Below are 24,570 nucleotides of genomic sequence, written 5' to 3' on the forward strand. Positions count from 1 at the left end.
TAGGATTTCATTGTTTTTATGTCTGAGTAATATTCCATTGTGTATATGTATATCCCATCCTGTGCCATTTTATGTGGAAGAATTGGGGTTCAAGCAGAATATTTCCTATCTCTCTCATAACCATGAAGATTCCAATCCAAGCAGAATTCACTGTAAATGAATCTATAGTGCTGTGTGGTTCAAAGAATGGGCTTAGAGCCTGCCTGCCTGCTTTCCCGCCTTACTTCTACCACATTCTAATGCTAGGACCTAAAGCTTGTTGGTAACTGCTACTCATGCTTTCAGGTCTATCATTTCTTCCGGGAAGTAGTCTATTATGTCTTATCACGGTGGTGTTTTATTTGTTATGTTTTACTTTCATAGAATTTTAATGACTATTAAAAATTCTCCTTTCATCATTAAACTATAAATTCATGATTATGGAAACTGAGTTTAGTTTATAAACATTATATCTATCATCAACTAACAGAGAAACTGATCAGTAGTATGTGTTGTGTAAATGAACAAATATGTGTTGTGTAAATGAATATATCGCTTTATACTTTGAAAGTTTGTTCTCACATAGAATCTTAATTTGTTACCGTCAATACTATTGTGTTGAATTTATGTGTAGATGATATATTAACTTAGATGGGAACATAATTCATTATAAAATGATGTGGATGTATATGATTGTACTGAAAAATTTTCTAGATAAAATATTAATGGCTATTTAGACATGTTAACTGTGTTTTAAGTGACGAAAACTGAGTCTATGTAGAGAGAATACTGTAAACTGAGGAAGCAAATTTAGTTATTGACAGAGATAATGACTAAAATCTTCCCCTCCCCCCACGTTCTGCCTCCCTCCCCCCACCACTACTCCGGTTCAAACCATTGTTTCTCAGTCTAGTTGTGTAGGACACAGCTCCCTGGCCCATGCTGGTATTACGAGCCTTGAGCTCCTCCTGGCTGAGGCAGTCGGTTGCCGGTTGTTGGTTGGCTGCTCACAGCAGTAAAATATTTTTAGAGCAGCATAATACCTGTTATTTTCTTTGAGATAACATAGGCATTAAAGAAACTTTCAAATTAGTTAAAACACTAGGAGAGAAAACTACTTTACCCACGGAGTGATTTACAAGGAATTTATTTCATGTTCATTATTCTACTGATTTTACTAAAAAATAATCTGTTTTGAAATGGTGACCTATTTTTTATTAAAAATAAATATTTCCTTCTATAAATTTTGCATATGTGTATTTATACCATAGATTATGACCATGGTCATTAAAATTTTCCATCAAAGTATCACTAAAACTTGGGACATAGTTGAAATTTCTTTGAGTAGCTATGTTTTATCTTGAAATATTTAGACAAATTGGGTCCTCTACTCCATAATAAACAGAATCTCCTGTTACATTCTATAATGCATACTTATATTTTAAGGACATTGCATAGAGTAAATTTGACAATAAATGCACATTTATCCTTTGGCTTCTTATATCTATGAAACAATGCCTATATGTCTGAGATAAGACATCTCAGGATATCATACATTTTGTAAAAAAGAGAAATCTACTTAGAGAAATTTGACCTTTATACTTTTATTGCATTAATATATTCAGGAAAAAAAGGACAAGAATTTAATACCTCTACAGATGTCAAGCTCAGGAGTATTTTTCCTATTGTAATTTTACCTCTTAATTGTTACCAAAAGAATACTTTTGCTATCTCTGTGTTAAAATTTATGTGAAGAAAACCCATTTAAGGTGATAAGCAGTATTGATTGGTCTATATCTATCTAGCCAAAGTAACTTTAATCTATTTGTGCATTTGCATGTTATCTCTGTCAACTTATAAATGGCCAAATCATTGATTCAGGTCTTTATACTGAAAAATTATGAAAATGAAGCAGAGAGTACAGATACCATTTATAACAAGAGAAAGAGTATAGTTGGCATTATTTCTGTTTGGGAACCTTCATTTAAGAAAGATATCCAACATTCCCTGGGTTTCACAATCACGGGGTTTATAAAAAATCATTATATCATCACATTGAAGGATGGTACATATAAAAAAAGATCTTTGACAAGTTTTGGTTCATGGGTATCGACACAGTCTAATTTGAAATGTCCTCTCAATTTCTAAATAATGTGTCTCTCCTAAATTTTTCTTATATTCTTTATTGCCTCCCATAGAGTGACCCTGCTGAAGGAGACCAGCTGGACTAGCCACAGGCATCACACTGTGGTTTGCCTGATTCGTTTGTTATTCATGGCTTTTGCAAGTTATTCTCTATAACCTAACAAGACCCTGCAAGAGCCAATATAAGACCCACATCCACCTTAAAGCTTCTTTTTACTCTCTGATTTGAAAAAATTGACACAGTGAGCTTTTACTGTTTATCCCCTTGACCCTCAAACTCATACCTATACTATTTGGGAAACGGATTGAGTTTCATTAGTCCTACTTGTTTCTCTTGGTATTTGTCTTGCCCAAACTGTCTGGTAAGACAAGGAGTAGTGTAGCCTTAGTTTAGGTAGAAAGGATTAATAAAGCAAAGTGAAGAAGCAAAATCTCTGGTTTGTGCCTTATGTGTTTTACATAACAATCCCAGAGCTTGACTAGCGCCTATGAAATTGACATAGCCATTAAACTCCTTCCCACTGAGTGATTTAAATCTGAGGCAAAATTAAAGATGATTCATAGGTATGTGGTCATTAAATATCACATCATAGGTGATATATACTTGTGTATAGTGGACAGAAAATTGGATAACTCTCTTAATTCCCGAAAGAAACCTCAAGACTTGTTAATAAATTATAGATGAATGTGTTTTGAATTAGAATCACTCACCTTAAAAACATATAAGTTCCGGTATTAATTTTACATTTGATCCCCAATATAAAGAGTACCTATTGTGATAGGAGAGTGGCATATAATTTTGCGTGATCTTGTTTATTATTTTAAATTTAGGTTTTAATACTGCTTCCATTATTTTGTAATTATTTTCATTATTTTAGAAAAGGCATAGAAAAAGGTAAAAGGTACTTAATAAATATAGATAATATGGAAAAGTTAAGTAAAATAACTGTCTAATCTTTGAATTATCGAAGGATACACAATAGTTTTGTCTTAGATATGAATGTCAGTAGGAAAATGATCGACAAATAGAAATAAATATGTTTGTGATAGTTCACCCTATGGGCTATTGTATCATTCAATCTCCATGTCAACTTTGGTGTTTATTTTTTAATAAAGGGATTAAGTTTGTGTGTCTAGATGTATTTGATAATTTTGTCACATCGATAATTAAAATCTCTGTATCAAGTAGGAAAATGATATTTGCTTATATTTATAGAAAATACTGGAAATGAGATTTAGGAGTAAAGGAAATTATAATGTGTGTGATCAGAAAATATGCAAAAAGTTTGTGATGTCTAATCAAGTCCCCATATCAACTCATTATTTCTAAGTCCACTGAATTTAGAAAATTAGTTTTGAAACAGAGTTGAGGCTAAAATTTAGGTCGGATTAAAGTCTTTTGTTAAAGGTAAACTTTTCAAGGTATTGGTGGTGAGGTAAACCTACTGCAATTCTAATTTATGTCAATGGAAAATTTGTTTACCAAAAGAACTGTATAAATTATATTTGGCTGACTAAACAGTGATTTAAACAAAGCTGTATTTAGATGTTAGAATAGAAACTACCTTTAGAATAGAAACTACCTTTAGGGAAGGATGTCAATCAGGATGGAGACTTCTGGAGTGTTGCACATATCTTGTTATCAGTGGTGGTTACATAGGTGAATGTGTATGTAAATGTATCTATAGTTAAGATTAGTATATGTTTATGTGTGTAACTTATGCCTCAATAATTAAAAGGAAAGAGAATAAAAGAATAAAAAGGAACAGAATTTACTTTTGTGCAACAAGAAGTCATATGATGGGTAACACTCCCCAAGCCTAAACTGTCTTTGGGACTCTCTGGGACTCTTTCTTAGTTGCATTGTGGTTTCTGTGGCTTCAGCTAGCATGTGTGTGTGTTCCAGGCAAAAAGAAGTAGGGAGGAACAAAGTGGGTAGGTTTATGAAAGGGTTAGGGAGAATCTTCGGAAAGAAAAACTTTTTGAGACTCTCCAGAAGGCTTCTATTGAGGTTTCATTAGCTGGTCTAGTCACATGGTCAAATCTAGCTGCAAGGGAAAGTGGAAAACATTTTTCATTGGATTCATTTCTTTCTGGGGAGGGAGATGGCCTTTGTTAGTAAGAAAGAACAGAATTCATACAACACAGACAGCGATGCCTAAGTACCATACAAAAAATGTGTGATTTTCTTAAAACTATTCTAAGAACATAGTCTCTGAGCCAATAAAGTATTGAATGTATGAAATATATAAGTGTGATTATCATCTCCTAAGGAATTTGGATTAATATGTATTTGAATATCTTGACACCTTATTTCCTTGAAAATACTTTATAATTCAATTTTTAATCCTTCCAATTAGTTGGTCTTCTTCTGGTTTGAACAAGTGACACTGTTGGTGTTAGTGACAGTTTTTTGTATTTTTTTAAAAAATAGAATGTTGAAGGATAGCCAAGTAACAGGAATGGCAAAAGCTAAGGTGATACAGATATGTGCAATTGAGGCCAAAACCAAGTTTTGTGAAAGAATAAATAAAAATTCTGCCATGCATGGTTATACGATACATTCATATTGTTGAAATTCTAGTTTAAATCTGGTTCAAAACCTTTCTTAATTAAAAGAAAGCTTGGATTTCATTATTTGAATTAATGTGCAGATATATAGATAACACACAGGGTTGGAATGGCCATGAAAATGTCTCCAACCAGATGACATAAAAGACTAGGTTTCAGATTTATGCTTCCATATCATCTGCCAGTCTGGCAGCATAATTCCCAATCCTCTCAGCAGAAAATCTTTCATTTGAAGCGAGCTTCTGTTATGTGATCTTTTCCCCCCTGGCAGATGATGTGTTAAAAATGTACTATCTGGGAGATGGACCAGAGGCAGGTGCACAGGTTTTGATGTGGCAGGCTTGGCAGGTGTGACCCAGAATAGAATGTATTCTCCTCAGAGGGACCCGTTGAGATTAGATGTTCATCAGAAAGACAATGCTCAAATTATTCTAACATGCATATAATTATTTCTTAACGTGATATTGTGACCTTGCTATAATTTGCACACCAGCAAATACATTTAAGCCATGTTAACAACATCTGAACTAGGATGTTTCTGGATCTGTAAAAAACATGAAATTGTATCTATAATCTTTTGCTGTACTTATATTATGCAATTAGTGAGAATAAATTAGCTGCCTCGATTTAAAGGGAAACATGATAGTAACTAAAGTTACTTGTAATTTTCTGCCCAATAAAATGCCACTGTCTAGGAATTTTGCAGCAGTGCTTTTACTCTCCCTTCCCTCTTCTTCATAGTCAATGCAACACCCTTTCCCAAACACATGACTTCTGTGCAGAACTTCCTCCTTTGACCTTAGACTCAGCTTATCTGAGTTTCATACTTGATCTTTCTTAAGGTGATAAAGTTTTTTAACATCTGGGATTTAAATGAACTTCTTACTAAGTGTGTTTATAGCATGTCACATAGGTATTCAGCATACATTTTAAAATTAATACATGAATATATAAATGAAGAAAGACTCTCACCACACTGTAAGGTAAACTAAACTCTTTTTCGTTTGTTTGTTTTCCTTTTTATATTCTCCGGAATATACCAGGCTCTGTTTAGTATTCAAACTGGTATAAAGCCCTATAAGCAAACATTATTATGACTTTATATATAGTCTCATTAACATTTGCAAAAATAAGTATAATAAGCCCCAAACTATACGGCGTACCATAATGAAAATTATGGTTAAATCATTAGCAACGTATTTCAGTAGATTTTCATAAAGAAGGTACTGACAAAAATCCTGGTTAGCAGGCAAAGCACTAGCTTTGTCCTTGTGATTTGTACAGAAAATTTTTTAAAGGTCAGCAAATATTTGCATGTTATAAAAACAAAAGGATAGCAATGTATACTTTTTGTGTCTTTTCATCTATTAAGTTTCTATTTGTTTACTAAAAAAGGCAAATGTTTTCCTGAGACAATGAATAGATGCTTTAACAGTTAACTTCCAAGATCAATAACTAGTAACTTTGAAACTACTTATACACTTAATAAGAAACAACATTTGTTAGGATGTTCATTTTGGAGAATTGTGTTTATTTACATAAACTCATATAACACAGTTGTCATGAGAAGTTGGATTTGCTCATTTTTGTGTGTGATAATTAAATTACTGAGCTGGTCATAACTTAGTGTATAAAAAACTATGTATCTTTAGATCAAGAATGTTCTCATAGACAGCCATGTTGCATAAAGTTTATGTAAGTCAAAATTTAGCACCTGACTTATGAAGATTAATTTTAACAGCAGCAAACCTCTCATTCTTCCACAGTATGGAATTTCAGGGTTTTGTTGATATTAGCAAAATATTACATTGATGTATCCAAAATGGCAAGTATATGTTATTTTCTTGGGGAACTTTAAATTTCAATAAACAAACCTAAGGCTTGCATATTCAAAACTAGCCAAGACTCAGTTATACCAGCCCTTAGGAGTTCTTTATTTGCCAGCTTGTTTCCTCTTTTCTAATTTATAATCAGTTTAAAATATTCTGGAGTTCTCTTCTCCATATCATTTCAGCATCCATCCTTTTTCTCCTGCCAACTTGTCTCTTGTCTGAAGCCCAGAGTAATGAAAAAAACATTATCATGTTTTGCTTTCCCATTTTCTTTTCTGTTTTATTTTTATATTTACTTTGTTTCTCATGTTTATATCTCATATAAATTAGTCTGGGCAGAAGTGCTTATAAATTATAGGCTATGAGGAAAATATGACTTTTTTCATTAGCTTATTTTGATTGGTCAACAAAATTAGGAAACTTGCAACTCTTCAAACTAAACATTTCTTAAAGCCAGCAAATAACTAGTAGGAGTTTGAGCATTGTTATGAATTTAAATTCATGATATTACTAATTTATCAGTAAATGTTCTACCATCATGTAGTCCTCCTTAATCCATGGTTTCAATTACCTGTGGTCAACTACAGACAGAAAATATTAAATGGAAAATTGCAGAAATAAACAACTATTTTTAAGTGTTAAATTGCATGCTGTTCTGAATAGTGTGATGAAATCTCATGTCATCCTGTTCCATCCCACCTGGGACATGAATCATCCCTTTACCCAGTGTATCCACACTGTATATGTTACCCACCTGTTAGTCACTTAATATTTGATTTGGTTATCAGATTGATTGTCACTGCATTGCAGTACTTATGTTCAAGTTTACTTAATGGCCCCAAAACCATTCACATGATTTTTACTACTGTATATTGTTATAATTGTTCTATTTTATTATTAGTCATTGTTGTTAATCTCTTACTGTGCCTAACTTATAAATTAATCTGTCATATGTATGTATGTATATGTATGAAAACATATATGAGGTGTGATAAAAAACGGTTAATGTTTAAATTTAAAAAAAATATTACAGTAAAAGACACATTGCCATTAATCCCCTTTAAAATACTCCCACTACTTTGAATACACTTATCCCATTGTTCATGCCACTTTCTGAAGCAGTTCTGGAAGTCTCTTTCGTGAGTGTCTTTAGTTGTGCTGCCGTGGCTGCCTCGATTTCCTGAATCATTTTGACTTTGGGGAAGAGCCAGAAGTCACACAGTGCCAGATCCGGTAAATAAGGTGGATGAGGACACACTATAATGTTTTTATTTGACAGAAATTGCTGTATACCAGAAGCGATGTGACACACAGACTGTTGTCATGATGGAGGATGATTTACAGCACACTTTAAAGCACACCTTCTCTCAACCATAGCTCACACCCAACTGACTGCACTGAACAAGTTGAAAGTTGCCACACTGTTACTAAGGTTTCATGTGCCACTTCCCGTACTGAAGATCCCCTGCCTTTCTGTTGGATGGCACTCAGCCACAGCATTCACCATATTTTGTGATCATAACAGAAAGAGTCCGTGTCACACATTGCTTCTAGTATACAGCAATTTCTGTCAAATAAAAGCATTACGGTGTGTCCTCTTCCACGTTATTCACTGGATCTGGCACCATGTGACTTCTGGATCTTCCCCAAAGTCAAAATGACCATGAGAGGTAAACGTTTTGAATTGATTAGGGTCATTGAGGCAGCCGTCACAGTGCAATTAAAGACACTCACAAAAGCGGACTTCCAGAACTTCTTCAGAAAGTGGGATAAGTGTGTATGAAGTTGGGGGGTGGGGTTTGAGGGGAGTTTATGGCAATGTGTCTTTTACTATAATATTTAAAAAACATTCATTGTATTGTTTGATCACACCTCAGATAGGGTTCAGTGCTATCTGCGGTCTCAGGCATCCACTTGGAGTCTTGGAATGGATCTCCCACGGATAAGGATAACTACTGCATAAGAAAACAAGTAGTCATTGAATCAAAGAGTATTAAAACAGGAAAGGAATATGCTTCTAAAACAGCATCCAATAAACTTCATCTCCCAGTATTCATTCTTTTTTGTCATCTCCGTTGAGTGTGTACTGGACCTAATGAGTTGCTTCTAGTAAATAGAATAATATGATAAAATGATGGCAGGGTGGCCAGATGGCTCAATTGGTTAGAGTACAAGCTCTGAACAACAGGGTTGCTGGTTCGATTCCCACAGGTGCCAGTGAGCTGCGCTCTCCACAATTAGATTGAAGACAGTGAGCTGCTGCTGAGACTCCGGAGGGGCGGCCGGATGGCTCAGTTGATTAGAGTGCAAGCTCTCAACAACAAGGTTGCCGGTTCAATTCCTACATGGCATGGTGGGCTGTGCCCCCTGCAACTAAAGATTGAAAATGGCAACTTGGAGCTGAGCTGCACCCTCCACAACTAGATTGAAGGACAACGACTTGGAGCTGATGGGCCCTGGAGAAACACACTGTTCCCCAATATTCCCCAATTTAAAAAAAAAAAAAATGATGGGTTGTCACGTCCAAGATTAGGTTGCAAAGACTGTCCTTTTTCATGTTTCTCTTCTCTTGCTCTCTTGCTTGTTCGCTCTGGTGATAGGCAGTTACCATGTTGTCCTATGGAGTGGTCCAAGTGGAAAGAATCTATGTGGTCCTCTAGCTAATGACAGTGAGAAACTAAAGTCCCCAGTAATAGATAACTAATACAGGGACAGAAGAGACCAAATCCATTGTTTATAGACAAGGAAATCAATTATTTTAGTTTTTTACTTGTTTTGTTTTACTGCCTTATTCAAAGTATGCAGTTAACTTATGGTAATATAATTTCAAATTACTATCAGTATTCTGGTATATTAAAATGTTTTAATAGATATTTAAATTATTCTATATTTAACAACTTTCTAATCTCCTGTTTTCAACTATTAAACAACAACTGAAACAGCAACAGCAGCTTCAAAACACTTTTAAAAATGTTTAATCTATATGTTTTGTTGTGGGAACTATCCTTTGTTGTATTTTACATTATCTTTCATACCAGATTCTGTGTCCAGACTCTGGGAAATACTAACTGACCTAGGATGGGGCAGCTGTTAGGGACCTGAAATTTTGCCACCCTGAAGTTGCCTTTTGGGATATTGACTCTAATATCCCAAAGATTAAGAAACAACTCTCAGAAAGAACTTTTGTCACTGTTCCCTTTTCCTACCCAAGAGATTCAGACACAAACCTGCTTAGAATGCCACCTTAGCCTAATGTAAACTAAGTTTGGTAAATAAGAGGCCATCAGGCAGGCAAATGTTAGCTAGTTACCCTGTGTATCCCATTGATTCTGAGTTGCCCAGCAACAATTTTCCTGCCATGTATGTTCCACTCTTCCTCAAATACCTGTAAATCGCCCATTCTCACTTATGAAATTAATATCCCTTCCTCTCCACCTTTCTCCTTTGTCCAAAAATGTCTTATATACCTAGTGTTGCCTCCCTGTCTTTGGAATTTTGGGTGCCTATGCAAATCCCATGTGCATGTATTAAACATTTGATTTTCTCCTGTTAATCTGTCTTTGTTAATTTGGTTATTAGCCCAGCTAGGAGAACTTTGAAGGTGGGAGGGAAAATATTACTTTTTTTTTGGGGGGGTCCCCTAAGAGAAGAGATAATGAATGGCAGGCAAAACACAGTAATTGACAAGGAAGTTGCTCAGGTGCTTTATATTTTATGGATCGTCTTGTCTTTACGTATTTGAACCTCTGTGTCTTTAGCAGGCTTGTGAAACTTTGAAATGTGTTTCCTGTTGAGGTAATATGCAGAGTAGAAAATGGTGCCAAACTAACACCTGAGATTCCTGGGTGGACACTGGATTGGGCTCTAACTCCTATCCAAGGAAACTGAGAAGGCACAGAAAGGCTAACCAACTTTTTTTAATGCAGGAGCCAGCAGAGGGCTGCTCCACAATATCCAGAGCTGGGGCAACAAGGGTTACATGGTAGTTTACCATGGAGCATATGTCTGCCCTATAGGAGAGAGAGCCAGGGTAAAATTATCTTGAGTATTTTCAAGGAGAACTAGGAGATGGACAGAAACCTTGGCAGAAAGTACTCAGATTTGAGGTGCCTGTATTGAAGGAATTGCAAGATAGGTAAGTTGCATAGGGATGTGTACAAGGCACATGAAAACTTCCCAAAAGAACAAAGAACTCTGCCTTTAAATACCTACTATCTTCAGAAAGGGCAAAACCAGGTTAGAAAATGTTTAGCTCAAATGAGACCCAACTTCCTCTGTTCCTCTACCTGCCTTCCAAATGTTAGCACCGGAGGGACTTTGTTAGCAAGCTAGGAGAAGCAAAACAAAAAACACAAAAAGGAAATTATCTATGCCTTTCCCACAGCAGGGATCCGGCCTGAAGCAGGACCAAGCAAGGGAAGAGAAAAAAATAATAATGTTTGGTCAAGTTTTGAGTTTTAATTATTTCATAGGGCTAGGCATTCTAATTTTTAAGCTGAGGCTGTTTCTGACTTAATGTGATGTTAGGAATGTCTAGAATCTAAAAGTGAACATTAAAGTTATGGGCTTGCTAGGGGAAGGTTACCTCCACTGAATAAAACTCAGTGGGATGGCACAAGAAAATCATGTTGCATTTTGATGATAATCTAAGTGTCATATTTATTCAACATACTGCTTTCACATGATTCTCTACTGTCTTTCTATGCTGCCCAGTAGAAAAATGTATCATAACACTTATTACCGATTTATTTGTCTCCCTCACTTAGAAGATGAATGACAAGATAAAAACTCATTCTAAAAAAAAGCCAGTAATAGCAAAATTGTTACATTTCACAGAAAGTTTTCTATCAGGAATCAAGCTCGCTTGAAAACATGAAGGAAAATGATCTGCAAACATTTTTAGTTGAAAATTTTAAAAAAGGAATTTTGAAACCATTGGCAAAATATATGCATTTATTGTGAAAGCACTTCCTAACATACAGCCTTAGCCTAACACATTCCTCTAGCAATTGTTCTACACCCATGTCGAAAATGCTCAAATCAGCAAGCATTCATCATTTGATCTTGTGTTTAAGTTGTAGGAATAGATATACCAGACTGACATCCTTGGAAAGTTTTATGATCCATATCAAGCTTACTTTGAGTTTCAGTACTACTGACAGAAACAAATAGGAAAATGGAAAAATCAATGATGCAAAATCTTCAACATTATAAGCAAGTTATTGCATGTCTAAATCATTCTGAATCCTTGGAAATAGAACTACGTGTTTAAAAGAAACAAACAAAAAGGACTCTTCAGTACTACTAACCTACCTTATTTTGAGGTGAATTACTCCATGCATTCATTTATTGATATACTTACCACAGTGTTCTACCAAAGGAAATGTTGATCTCCAGTGAAGAATATTTGTTGTAGGCTGAATTCTCCAAAATCGGATAGGCTGAAATGGGGGAGGGGGAGTGGCGTGTAAAATGTTTATCAGCGATTAACACCAGTGAACTGTTGATGTAAGAACTTCCAAATCTGTAGAGAATTTTTGTAAGAGTTTATTTGAGCCAAACTGTTGACAATTGCTGGGAAGCAACATCTCAAACCCTCTGGAGAATAACAGTTTTGCATTTTTTTTTTTTATTCATTTGAAATTAAGTAGGGAATGTAAGGAAGATGATATGAAGGTGGGAGAAAGCAAGGGAGGATTGGGTTACAGGACCGTTAACAAGATTATGTGGTCTCTTGAGGGTGAAGCCTATTTCAAAGGCGTGTTAGCGTAAATGCACAAAACAATGGACAGGACTTGCTTATGGTCAAGCAAACCTTTTACTAAAAAAGTTATATACCTGGGGTGTGACTGCCCACCATGATCTACCCAGTTACGAATTGATCAGCTCATCCTGTGAGGTTACATTCCTTAGAACCCTTTTTTTCATCCACAGAAGGGAAGGGAAGAAGCAGGATTGGGCAGAGGAAGAATTCAAACTGCAATATTGTCCTGACAAGGTCAACCTTGGGGGAAACTGAAGCATGTATCAGATTGCTTCAAATTAGGCCAAACGGCTAAGTACTTTTATCTTCATTTTGCTTAATCAACAGACATGGGCTGCTTTGGGAAGAGTGTGACTTTTGTGGGCAGTTTGTCTGTAGCTGTGACTGACCCTGAAACAGCTGACAGCTAAAAGGCCGTTTGATGACCACCCTCTTTACAGCAGCTCAGCCAGTTTTTCCTTGATGAGGAGTGGGCAGTGCTTCCATGTATCTATTGTATTATCTGCTATAGGTTTTGTACACAGGAAGCTGAACTGGTGTAGTCATGTGTTTATTAAAGGTGGTTCTGTGTATTCAGCATTCATAACAATTCTCATGTTCTATGAGCGGTAAGTCATATTAATCAGAAGCGTCTACTTGGGAATTATTCAAGAAACGCATAGTTAAATCAACCTCCTCTATCTCCCTTAGGTTAAGGTGTTCATGACTTTGACTTCATGATATATTTGCTGAATGAAAAAAAAAAATGAAGCTAGGAGAAATGTAAAAGACATTGAATACTGAGAATATGTATAATAGCTATGGGCCATTACTATCATATAACATGGCATGTGTGTTCTAAACATTATTGTGCTAGCACAATAAGTACTACATGCCTCATGGAAAAAAATGGGGTTAGGTACACAACACTCAAAAACTTCATCGGTGACACATTAATACCATCCGAATGTCTGTATTCCCCTAAACTTCATATGTTATGATCTTAACTCCCAAGATGATGGTATAGGAGGGATTTAATGCCCTTTTAAAAGAAGCTTGAGATAGTTGCCTCATTCCCGTATTTTCCTCATTGCAGTCTGCAACCCTGAATCAGACCTTCACCAGAACCCAGTCATGCTGGCTCCCTGATCTCAGACTTCCAGCCTCCAGAACTGTGAGAAATGTCTGTTGTTTTATAAGCTATCCAGTTTGTGGTATTTTGTTACTGCAGCCGGAATAGACTAAGACACACACACAAAAGATGGACCATAATAAAGACATTAACACAGCTTTGCATATGCCAAAGTATTAGGAAATACACAAATACTACAGTGAATATCTCACTTTACTTTGAAAAAGACCTGAAGTTTGCTTCTGGAAGTGGTCGTAGGAAGAGTTGCAGCTTGTGAGTTACAGATAATTGGTGGAGGAGGTTATCTGAGATCAGACAGAAAGTCCCAACACCAGATCTGGATGGGTGTACCTTATTACACACACACACAGACACACACACACACACGCACACAGTGTGTTTGGATGAGCGATGTTATTCCTGTGTGACTTGGTTTCCCTTGGAGCACGGTTATGTATTCACCTACTTTTTCTCCTGGACTGAATTATGTATAAGCCAGCTCGACATTTGCTTTATACTCAAACTGTTCCCAGATATTGGAATAAATGTGCATTCCCCAAATAAGTATTATAGCAGAACAGACTACTTTTAAGAGTTGTTGTTTCCTTTTTGTTCTGTAATGGGAAAACATAGCTAATTACGTGCTAGGTGTTTTCACTAAATAACACCATTTAATCGTCTTATCTCATTCAGTTTTCTGGGTAGACGTGAGAAGTAGATGCTTTTGTCTTCACTTTTAGAGATGGAAATAAATTGAGAGAGGTTAAGGAAATTTCCAAAGGTATTATAATCCATCCTCACACGGGCAGACATAAACTCAGATCTGCCAAGTTACAAAACCCATGTTCATTTGTCCAGATTACACTATGTCTCCGTTATTAAACAAAGATAATGGTGGGGCAAAAGTGGTTAGTTTTTGTGTTTTTTTTTTTCCTACTTGGATGGATCTAAATTTTAATACAATAGGTAATTGTATTTTCATACACTATAAACATTAGCATACTGTCATATTTTTTATGTTTCTTTATGTTAATTCTTTGCTACTTCCAAAGACGCTCCTATTTCCCCAGATGATGTTAAATATTTTTCTGCTGAAAATGCTTTTCCTTATCTACTCAATTTGCATAACTCTTGGAAGAAAATGAAATTATAGATCATATGTGGGATTGTGAAAAAGGAAGAGTCTTGCACCACATATACACATTTTGCTCAATTTTGAGGTATTATAAATAAGTTTTATGTTATACTGAAAAAACACTTAAAAGAGAGCACTTTAAAACCCATTATTAATACAGCTCAAATGACTTGCAAACTTCTAAATTTGCTACTTCTCATAATCTAGTCTATGGGATATAACACAATTTTATAGCTAGCATCATTCCTATGTGCCTTACTTAGGTGCAGGATTTTAAGAAATTTTAAAGTACTACTTTTTATTTCATTCGATTCCATAAATGATTGTTGAGGCCATAATTGTGTCCACTGTTTTGCTGTAGAGCCATGTCACAACCTCAGAAAACATTTTCTTCATATATCAAAGTGCTTACTTGGACATATGCTGCTTCCATGAGTGCCCGGCTCCTTTGCCAAAGGGCAGGGATTACAATTGGACAAAGTTTGGGAGCATTTAGAGTATATAATATCAAGAATACAACTGAGACTTCTTATCTCAAAAGTAATTTTAAATAACTGACAACTATGATATTCTAATTAATACATTCATCTGAACAAATATATGTATATTTATTTTCTTAAAAATAAAAATTATCTGCAAATGATTAAGCGGCCATAAGCCATTAATTTCTTTATGTGCATATGCTTTCAGATCTCTCTCTCTGTTTCTCATTCACTGAGTTTTTACATTAATGTGCACAAGTATAATACATAACCATTACACATATTCACACTGTTTTGAAACTACTTTTCATCTGCAATACCTCATGATAGTCTATTATGCCAGTATATTTTCATAGGCAACATTGTTTCTATAGGCTGAATATTATTCTACCACAGTTAGCCCTTGAACAATAAAGGTTTGAACTGTCCACTTACACATGGGTATTTTTCAATAAGTATATACAGTACTATAAATATATTTTCTCTTGTGATTTTCTTAACATTTTCTTTTCTCTAGCCTACTTTATTGTAAGAATACAGTATATAATACATATGACATACAAAATATGTATAAGTCAACTGTTTGTGGATATTGGTGGGCCTTTGGTCGACAGTAGGCTATTATTAGTAGTTAGGTTTTTGGGGAGTCAGAAATTACACATGGGTTTTTGCCTGTGTGGGGCTTATGGCCCACCACAATTTGAACAAATATATTTCTATAAATATCAGATCATTCATTCTCTACTTTATCACCATAATGGGTCCTACAGTTTAAAAGTTATATGCATTCCTTGGTTATTTTATATGATGTTTTGTGTGTGTGTGTGTGTGGCCCATTTTTACCTTGAAATTTCACCTCTTTTTCTCATTGTTCTTTTCCAAATTGATGTTTTTCTAAGTTAGTCTGTTTGAATTTCCCTATTCTAAACACTTCATGAAAATGGAATAATGTAATTTGCTGTCTTTGATTGTCTTCTTTCACTTAGCATGTTTTCAAGGTTCATCCATGTTGTAACATGTTCACTACTTCATTTATTTATATTGCCAAATAACATTCCATTGTGTATCTATGCCATCTTTTATTTTTCTGGTCATCATTTGTTGGGTATTCAATTTTTTCCCCATTTTTTAATTATTATCATTAATGCTGCTATAAATGTGCTATGAACCTTCACATACACATTTTTGTATGGAATTGCTAGTGGTGGAATTGTTGGATTATATCTGTTTCAATTTTTGAACAACTGCCAAACTTTTACATAGTGTGAATGAGTGTTCAATTTCTCCACATTGTCATGAAAATTTGTAATTTCTTTTTTTTTTTTTAGCCTTCTACTGTGTGTGAAGTGGTATCTCATCGCAATTTTGATTTGCATTTTCCTACTCACTAATGATGTTAAGCATGATCTTATGTGGTTAATGGGCATTTGTAAATCTTCTTTGGAGTAATGTCTATTTCAATCCTCTCCCCATTTTTAAATTGGGTTGCTTGTCTTTTTATATTGAGTTGTTAGCATTGTTTATATGTTCGGGATACAGAATTCTTATCAGATATGTGACTTGGAAATATTTTCTCTCATTCACTAGGTTGCCTTTCACTTTTTTCATGATATCTCTTGAAGCACAAACTTTAGTTTTGATGAAGTCCCATTTATTTCCTGTTGTTCTTCTGTTGCTTGTGCTTATGCTGTCATATCTAAGACACCATTGCCTAACCAGGTCAGAAACTTCTATGTTTTCTTACAGAGTTTTATACTTTAGCTCTGATGTTTATGTCTATGATGCATTTTGAGTTGATTTTTGAATGTGAGGTAGGAATCCAACTTCATTCATTTGCTTGGGGATATTTGGATGTCCCAGCATGATTTGTGGAAGAGACTTCTTTCTCTATTAAATTGTTTTGACACACTTGTTAAAAAGCAATTGAGCATACATGCAGGTAATTATTTGTAAACTCATTTCTATTCCACTAATCTATAGTTCTCTTTATGCCAGTACCACATTGCCTTTATTACTGTGGCTTTATAGTAAGTTTTGAAATTGGGGAGTATGAATGTTCTTTGTTCTTCTTTATCAAGATTGTTTTGGCTATTTTGGGTTCCTTGCAATTACATATGGATTTTAGGTTCAACTTGTCAATTCCTGTAAAAAAAAAATCAGCTGGGATTTTGAGAGGGATTGTATTGAGTCTGTAGGTCAATTTGGGCATTATTCCCTTTTTAACAATATTACATCTTCTGATCCATGAACACAGGCTGTCTTTCTATTTACTTAGGTAATTTCTTTTAACAATGTTTTTCTGTTGTTGTTGTTGTTTTCACTTTTTAGTGTATAACATCTCCAAATTGTACCATATAGAAAAATGTCTCATTCAATCACAGACTTAACAAAGAGGTGGTTGTGGGATCATGATCCAGCCTGTTTAAACTTTGGCTACAAAATGAAATATATCATTCTGTCCATATCCAATTGGACATAGATAATTACATAACCCTGCCTAACAGCAAGGGCCTGAGGAATGGGAGACAATGGTCAGAAGGCTTCCTGAGCATCTGTCTCTGACACTGAGTTGATGAGGGAAAGAAGCATCAGGCTTTATTACCATGTGGAGAAAAAAGAGATTAAAAAACTATGTATCTATTATGCTAACATTTGTGCAAAAATAGTTATGTACATTGATATGTTTGAATTAGTATGGAAAATAAATGGCATGACATACACAAAATTGGTAACTGTAATTGCCTCCAGGAAAGTGAACTTGAGAACTGAGGGACAGGACTGGAAATGAAATGTACTTTTAGCCTTATACCATATTATACTTTTTGAACTTTGTGCATTTGATCACAATAAGTAACCTAAAAAATATTAAAACCTGGCATCAGTTTCATTAAAATAAAAGAATATGCCATGGATACACAGAAACATTTAGTATTATTATAAAGGCTCAAGAAAATATTTGAGAATAAATATACTAATAAATATAAAAAAATGAAAAGCAAAATGTTTTGATTTGCAGATGTGATGGGTTTTATTTGCAGATATGATGGGTTTCTCAGAAAATACAGGTTTTAACAATAACTATTACAGAATTAATTTTAAAATTTTGGTCATTTTCCTAAAAATAAGATATAGATTCAAACCTAGGTTTTCTATACACTGGCATTAACACTGTAAATTAATTAAAAACCTATATAAGTAACAATAACTATAAAATTTGTAAACCAACTAGGAATCTATTTTACACAAAAGTTACAAGATCTATATGACAAATAATGAAACTGTTATAAAAGATATAAATGAGATTCGCTCAAGTATATCATCATATTATGCTCCAGAAGAAGGTTTAATATCTTATAAATGTCAAATTTGAGAATTTAAATATAATTTGAAATATTTCTACTCAGAATTTTATTTGAATCATTTTAGGAGATGGGAAATACTTTTACTATACAATAGCTTTATATTCAATTTAAGTTTGAAAGTAATGAAAAAATGTAAAAGGAGGGAAGTGAGACAAGAATTATCAGTTATCAAAACGGGATACAAAGCTACAGTAAGGAAAATCATTATCACTGCATAGGAATTAAGTATATTAGTAGAACAGTGGACTGGAAATAATTATAAATATACTGGAAATAATTAAGTATATGATGAAAGTTATGCTTTCAGTTCAGAAAGGAAGGATAGCTTATGCAATAAAAACACAGAGGCATAACTTGCTATCCTTCTGGAAGAAAAGGATCAACCTCTATTATATTGTCCATAGAGTTATTTAATGTGAGTTATAATTTCTCAACCAAGGCAGCAAACACAGTAGCCAATAAGAAAACATTGAGTAAGAATGCACCAGGAATTTAATCTCATTCAAATCATTTTGTTTTGTTTGAAAAACATTCAGTTACTTTGGGTGGTGAGCACACATTGCAATATACAGGTGATGTATTATAGAAATGTACACCTGAAATTTATATAATGTTGTTAACCAATGTTACCAGAGTAAATTTATTTTTTTAAGAAAGCTTTCATTTAGGCTATATGTCAAATCATAATAAAACATTTATATAAAATAAGAAATATCCAAAATATGCTTACCTTTTTCTCTAAATGAATTGAAATCAATTTATGCAATATCATAGCACTTTATTTTAACTACTATAGAGAAAAATCAAAATAAGTCTTGTAAAAATATAATAATATGAAATCTATTTAGCCATGTTTATGTTGCCTTTGAATTTTGGAAACTTAATTTTTATAACTGAAGTAATATGTGAGAAAATTATTTTCTAACTATCCAGTCTTAAATTCCAGTTGAAAAAAACTAAACAATAAATATTAAAAATTCTGTAACTCCTTCTTCTGTCATACATAATGGAAGAAATACCAATAGTAAAGAATAAAGAGTATAGAATCAGATTACTATAAACATGCACTCACTTTAAGACAGTGGTCTAGCCCAGAATAATTTTGGAAAATATTCTCTGCATTTATCTGTTTAGTCATGTAGAAGTACTAGAAGGTTCCAAAGAGAAAAGGAAAAGTGGAAACATTTTGCACCACAATCCTATAAGCATAATACTAATTTTCAATTCATGTAGTGAAACTAAGTGGAAATATTTGTCTCAAATTAGCCCACTACCTTTTTTTGAACTTAGCATTTCAGGCTTTCTTATTTATTCATTATCTTTATGTATTTTTTAAAGTCTTTATACCATAATTTCAATAGCTGTACCATATCAGATCTGCAGCAAGCCCATCTATCAGGACAGCAGATGTGCATGTTATTGTGCATTTAAACAATGATTAAAACATAGGAAGGTAAAGCAGAAGTAAATAAGTATGGGTTGTCATCTCAGGGCTCTGACATCAAAACAATTTTTGAATGGAAACAGTTCTTAAAAATAATTCCATTTTCTAATCTATGGCAAAATTTAATTTACTGTACCTGATATGTATATGAATTTTCAATCTGACTTTCTCGTTAAGGTTTTAGTGAACAGATTCTCTGTAAATATGAACTTTAGTAATTCCTTTTTTTGGACCAGTCATAAAAACCCTATAAAACCGGACTGAACTCAAAATATAGTTACTTGTCTGGTAATCTGTACTCAAACTTATGTGATATATAGTTTTTTCTAAATCCTGTGGCCCACTTAGTTCAGTAATCTTAGCTTTATATTTCACTATTAATAATGCTAAAAAAAAAAAATGAATGAAAGTAGATTTTCAGATCCAATCTGGAGGAAATAGATGTAGGGATTTTCTGAGTCTCTGTAGACATTTAAATTCTAGTTACATCAATATGTTCTATTCTAATAGGTATTAGTGTGTGGATAACTTTGCCATCAGTCCTTTCATTTTTTCAAGAATGACGCAACAAAATAAATTATTTTTAAAGAATAAATTAAGTCTCCAATTTTCTTTAAAGTATTTATAATTAAGGAATCATGATTTATTTTAGAACTATTGGGAGATTAAACTATTGGAGTTTAAAATGTTAATTCCAGCAACTAGAAAATTGTACTAGATTTTTAATGTGTTATTTTTAGACGTACAATATGCTAGGCAAATATATAATAAACTGGCACCCCTAAAAATTAATAATTAATACATATTATGAGCAGTAGTCCATATCTTTCATTTGCTGGTCAAATTTTGGTCTTATCTGAACTATTTGAGAGCTCCAAAGTCTGACATGCCATCTCCATCTCAGAGTTTTTGCACATTCAGATCTTTTTCTGTTTTGACTGCCAAAACAATACCTTTTAGCCCAACTCCTCATTACCTTTTTCCTTCCTGAATGAGCTCTATTTTAATGATAACATTATCATTCACCAGATATTAAAAAAAAAAAATAGAAGGGTGGTCATACCTCCTGGTTTGCCTTGGACAATCCCCCGTTGTCCAGGCATAATTATTAATACCTAATTTTCCTTTCAAAATTGTCTCATTTTGATGACAAACTGTGTGGCAATATAATCATCTCTGATTATCACAGAGTTAACCATTATATCTTATCAATTTTATCTTTAAAATGTATCTGGATTCCAGCCTCTTCTCTCCATCTCTACCACCATCATTCTAGATAAGCTACCAGGCTCCTGAAACAGTTTCTATCTGCATTTTCACCCTTTCCTTCCTTCAAAACTTTTGTCTATACAATGGATAGAGTTATCTTCTTAAAGCCAAGCGAAAACCTATCTTTAGTTATTTCCATTGCTATTATAATAAAAACCTAAAGTTCTTACTCTGAGTCCCTGTTGGACCTGGCTTTTGCCTCACACTAGGCCCCTGTCTTCTTACAGTTTCTCAAACACATCTTGCTCTTTTCTGTGTCAGGCCTTAACGCATAAGATTCCTTCTTCCTATACAGGTCTTCCCCCAGGGGGTTATGTGACTGCTGCCTCGTCTTTAAGGTCTTTGTTGATGTCATCACCTGAGAGATCTTTGCTTAAAAAAAAAAAAAAAAGAAGTCTACCTAGGTTCCTTTTTTATTCTCTATCATATGAGTAATACCATATTCAGTTTTTACATAATTTTATAATTTGGGGAGAAATGGCTTTTTGCTTATTTTCTTTCTATCAGTTATATGAGGAAAATTATTCACTAGTGCATGTTCAATAGTAGTGAACAAAGTGTTAGGCACATAGTAGTCTTTCAAACAACCAGCAAGTATATTTTGAACACCTAATTTTTCCTAACACTCTTACAAGTAATGGAGTATGGTGATGAGAACAGATGTAATCTTTACCCTCAGTACACATGTTCCAGTGTAGTAAAGATCTATGCTACAAAGAACATAGAGTACTATATATATAGATAGATAGATAGATAGATAGATAGATAGATATTTTTTTATTATTATTATTTTTTTTTTTAGAGTACTATATTAAAGAGAGACCAGAGGAGAAGCTTCTGCTTTTACTTCAGGGCTCCGGGAAGGCCTCCGTGAGAAAGTGCTATTAGAGCTGAGACCTATACAGTGAGTAAGGGGTTGTTGTATGAAGAGAGTTTCAAAGAGATGGAAGAATGGTGTAAAGCCCCTGAAAGCAGAAGTAGTTTGGCATATTAAAAACAAAATGAAAATGAGTATGACTGCGTGTGATAACCAAACAAATAATTCATTCAGTATTTCGTATAACTCAATAGATAGTTCTAAAATGTCTACTGTATGCCACTGATGCTCTAGGCATTTGACATACATCAGTGAAGACAATCAGGAAAAAATTTCTATCTCTGTGAGCTTTAAAGTATTTAAAGTATTAAAGAAGAAAAAAATAAAATATTAAAGAAGGAAGAGTAAATTATGATATTTAATAGCAAAATAAGTGGGATTAAAGAACAAATATTTCTAGCATAGTTTCCAACACTCAAAAGTGTACTGTGTTAAATTATAATACAATAAACTGTCTTCACATGTCACATAATGACTGTACGCCTAGAACATAGATTGAATTGGTTTATTAGATTATCACCTCATTGTAAAGGTAAAAGAATGAACAGTTTCTTACTGTATGAGTCGTAAGCATTTCTTGGATTGTCAAATCTAATTTTATGTTCCCCGGTATGCTGAATTAACTTCTTTTTACCATCCTAGTCATCTTTGCATTAAAAGAAATTGAACATAGTCTGGCATGCTGATTTCTGTTTGATTTTCCAAGTCTTAAGAATCCGTAAACAATTCATCAGTTTCCACAGGAGTAGAAAAACAATAGTGTTACCCAAAGACCAGATATCATACTGAAGAGGCATCGAAAAGCAGAGAGAGAGTTTACCTTAGGCCTCTTCTGTTTATGATAGTTACTCCTTTCATTCATGCCTTACTGCTTTAACCAAAGACTACTTGAATATAGCTAAATACTCCATCTGCTCTATGGGAAAAATGAGATGTTTTGCTTGTTTGCTCATTTGTTTGATTTTTGAAAAGGGAAAAAATTGAGTTGCAAGGCCTGAGGCATTTTAGAGCAGAAGTTACGACCTGATGGTCACAGAAGTTTTTAGCCTGCAGAATGTAAGCACAGGCAATGTTTTTTATTGTAACCATCTATATTTTCCATTTCAGCCAAAACACTATTCGTGCAGCAGGAAAAAGAGGTGTTGTCCTGTAGTCTCATACAAAATGATGTCCTAAATCACCTTTGTGATTAAAATCTTTTCTGGATTAAAATAAAAAAGAAAGTATCTACTTATCTTCTATAATATTCTGATTTAACCTTATGGTTTTTTAAACTATGAAAATAAAGATTGTGAGTGACATGCTGATCAAATATCTGAAACGTGTGACCCTGAGAAAGCATAATGACAATGTGGCTTCCAAAAATTAAAATTTGGACTTAGATTGTATTAGTGGAAATATAGTCTTTAGAGTACAGAAGGTAATAATTCAGCTCTACTGTTCGCTGGTCAGGTTACCATTGTAGTATTATGTTCAGTTTTGGAGACTACGCTCTGTAATGTTTAACTGTCTGTGTCAACTTGATGAGGCCACGAGATGCCTAGGTATTTGATCAAACAGTATTCTGGATGTGTCTGTGAGAGTGTTTCTGAATGAGATTAATATTTGAATCAGTAAACTGAGTAAAGCAGATTGCCCTCCCCAATGTGGGTGGACCTCATGTAATCCATTCAAGGCCTGAATGGAAAAAAAAGGGGGCAGAGTAAGGGAGAATTTGATCTCTCTGTCGATCTGTAAGCTGAAACATCAGTCTTCTGCCTTTCTTAAAACTATACCATTGTCTTTCCTGGGTCTCCAGCTTGCTGTAGATCTTGGAACTTCTCAGAACCGCATGAACCAATTCCTTCTCCTAAATCTGTCTATGTATCTGTCTATGTATCTATCTGTCTATCTATCTATCTATCTATCTATCTATCTATCTATCTATCTATCTATCTATCATCTATCCATCCAGCCATCCAGCCATCCATTCATCTTTCCATCCTGTTGGCTCTGTTTTTTCTGGAGGACACAAACTAATACACTCCCTAAGAATGGCATAGGTAAAATGTAAGTTATTTATAGGATATATTCAAGATGGTTATGGGGTATATTAGTAAGTCCAGCCTACAATTATATAAATGTCTGACAATTAAGTTCACAAACTTGTTGCAATGATGTTGCTAACCTTTTTTGATATCAGAGGGCTTATTAATTATGAATTTGTAGCAACTGGACAGTTAACCAAGTTTACTATTTGGAAGTAATGAAAAGGCTGTGTTGAAAAGACAGATGATCTGAACTTTTCACCAACAATTCATGGTTCTTGCATCACGACAATGCACCAGATCACACAGCACTGTCGTGAGGGAGTTTTTAGCCAGTGAACAAATAACTGTATTGGAACACCCTCCCTACTCACTTGATCTGGCCCCCAATGACTTCTTTCTTTATCTGAAGATGAAGGAAATACTGAAAGGAAGACATTTTGATGACATTCAGGACATCAATGGCAATACAATGACAGCTCTGATGGCCATTTCCATAAGAGTTCCAAAATTGCTTTGAAGGGTGGACTAGGCATTGGCATCAGTGCATAGCTTCCCAAGGGAAGTACTTC

The sequence above is a fragment of the Rhinolophus sinicus genome, linkage group LG03 (assembly GCF_036562045.2).
Source record: "Rhinolophus sinicus isolate RSC01 linkage group LG03, ASM3656204v1, whole genome shotgun sequence".
Classification (NCBI taxonomy): domain Eukaryota; kingdom Metazoa; phylum Chordata; class Mammalia; order Chiroptera; family Rhinolophidae; genus Rhinolophus; species Rhinolophus sinicus.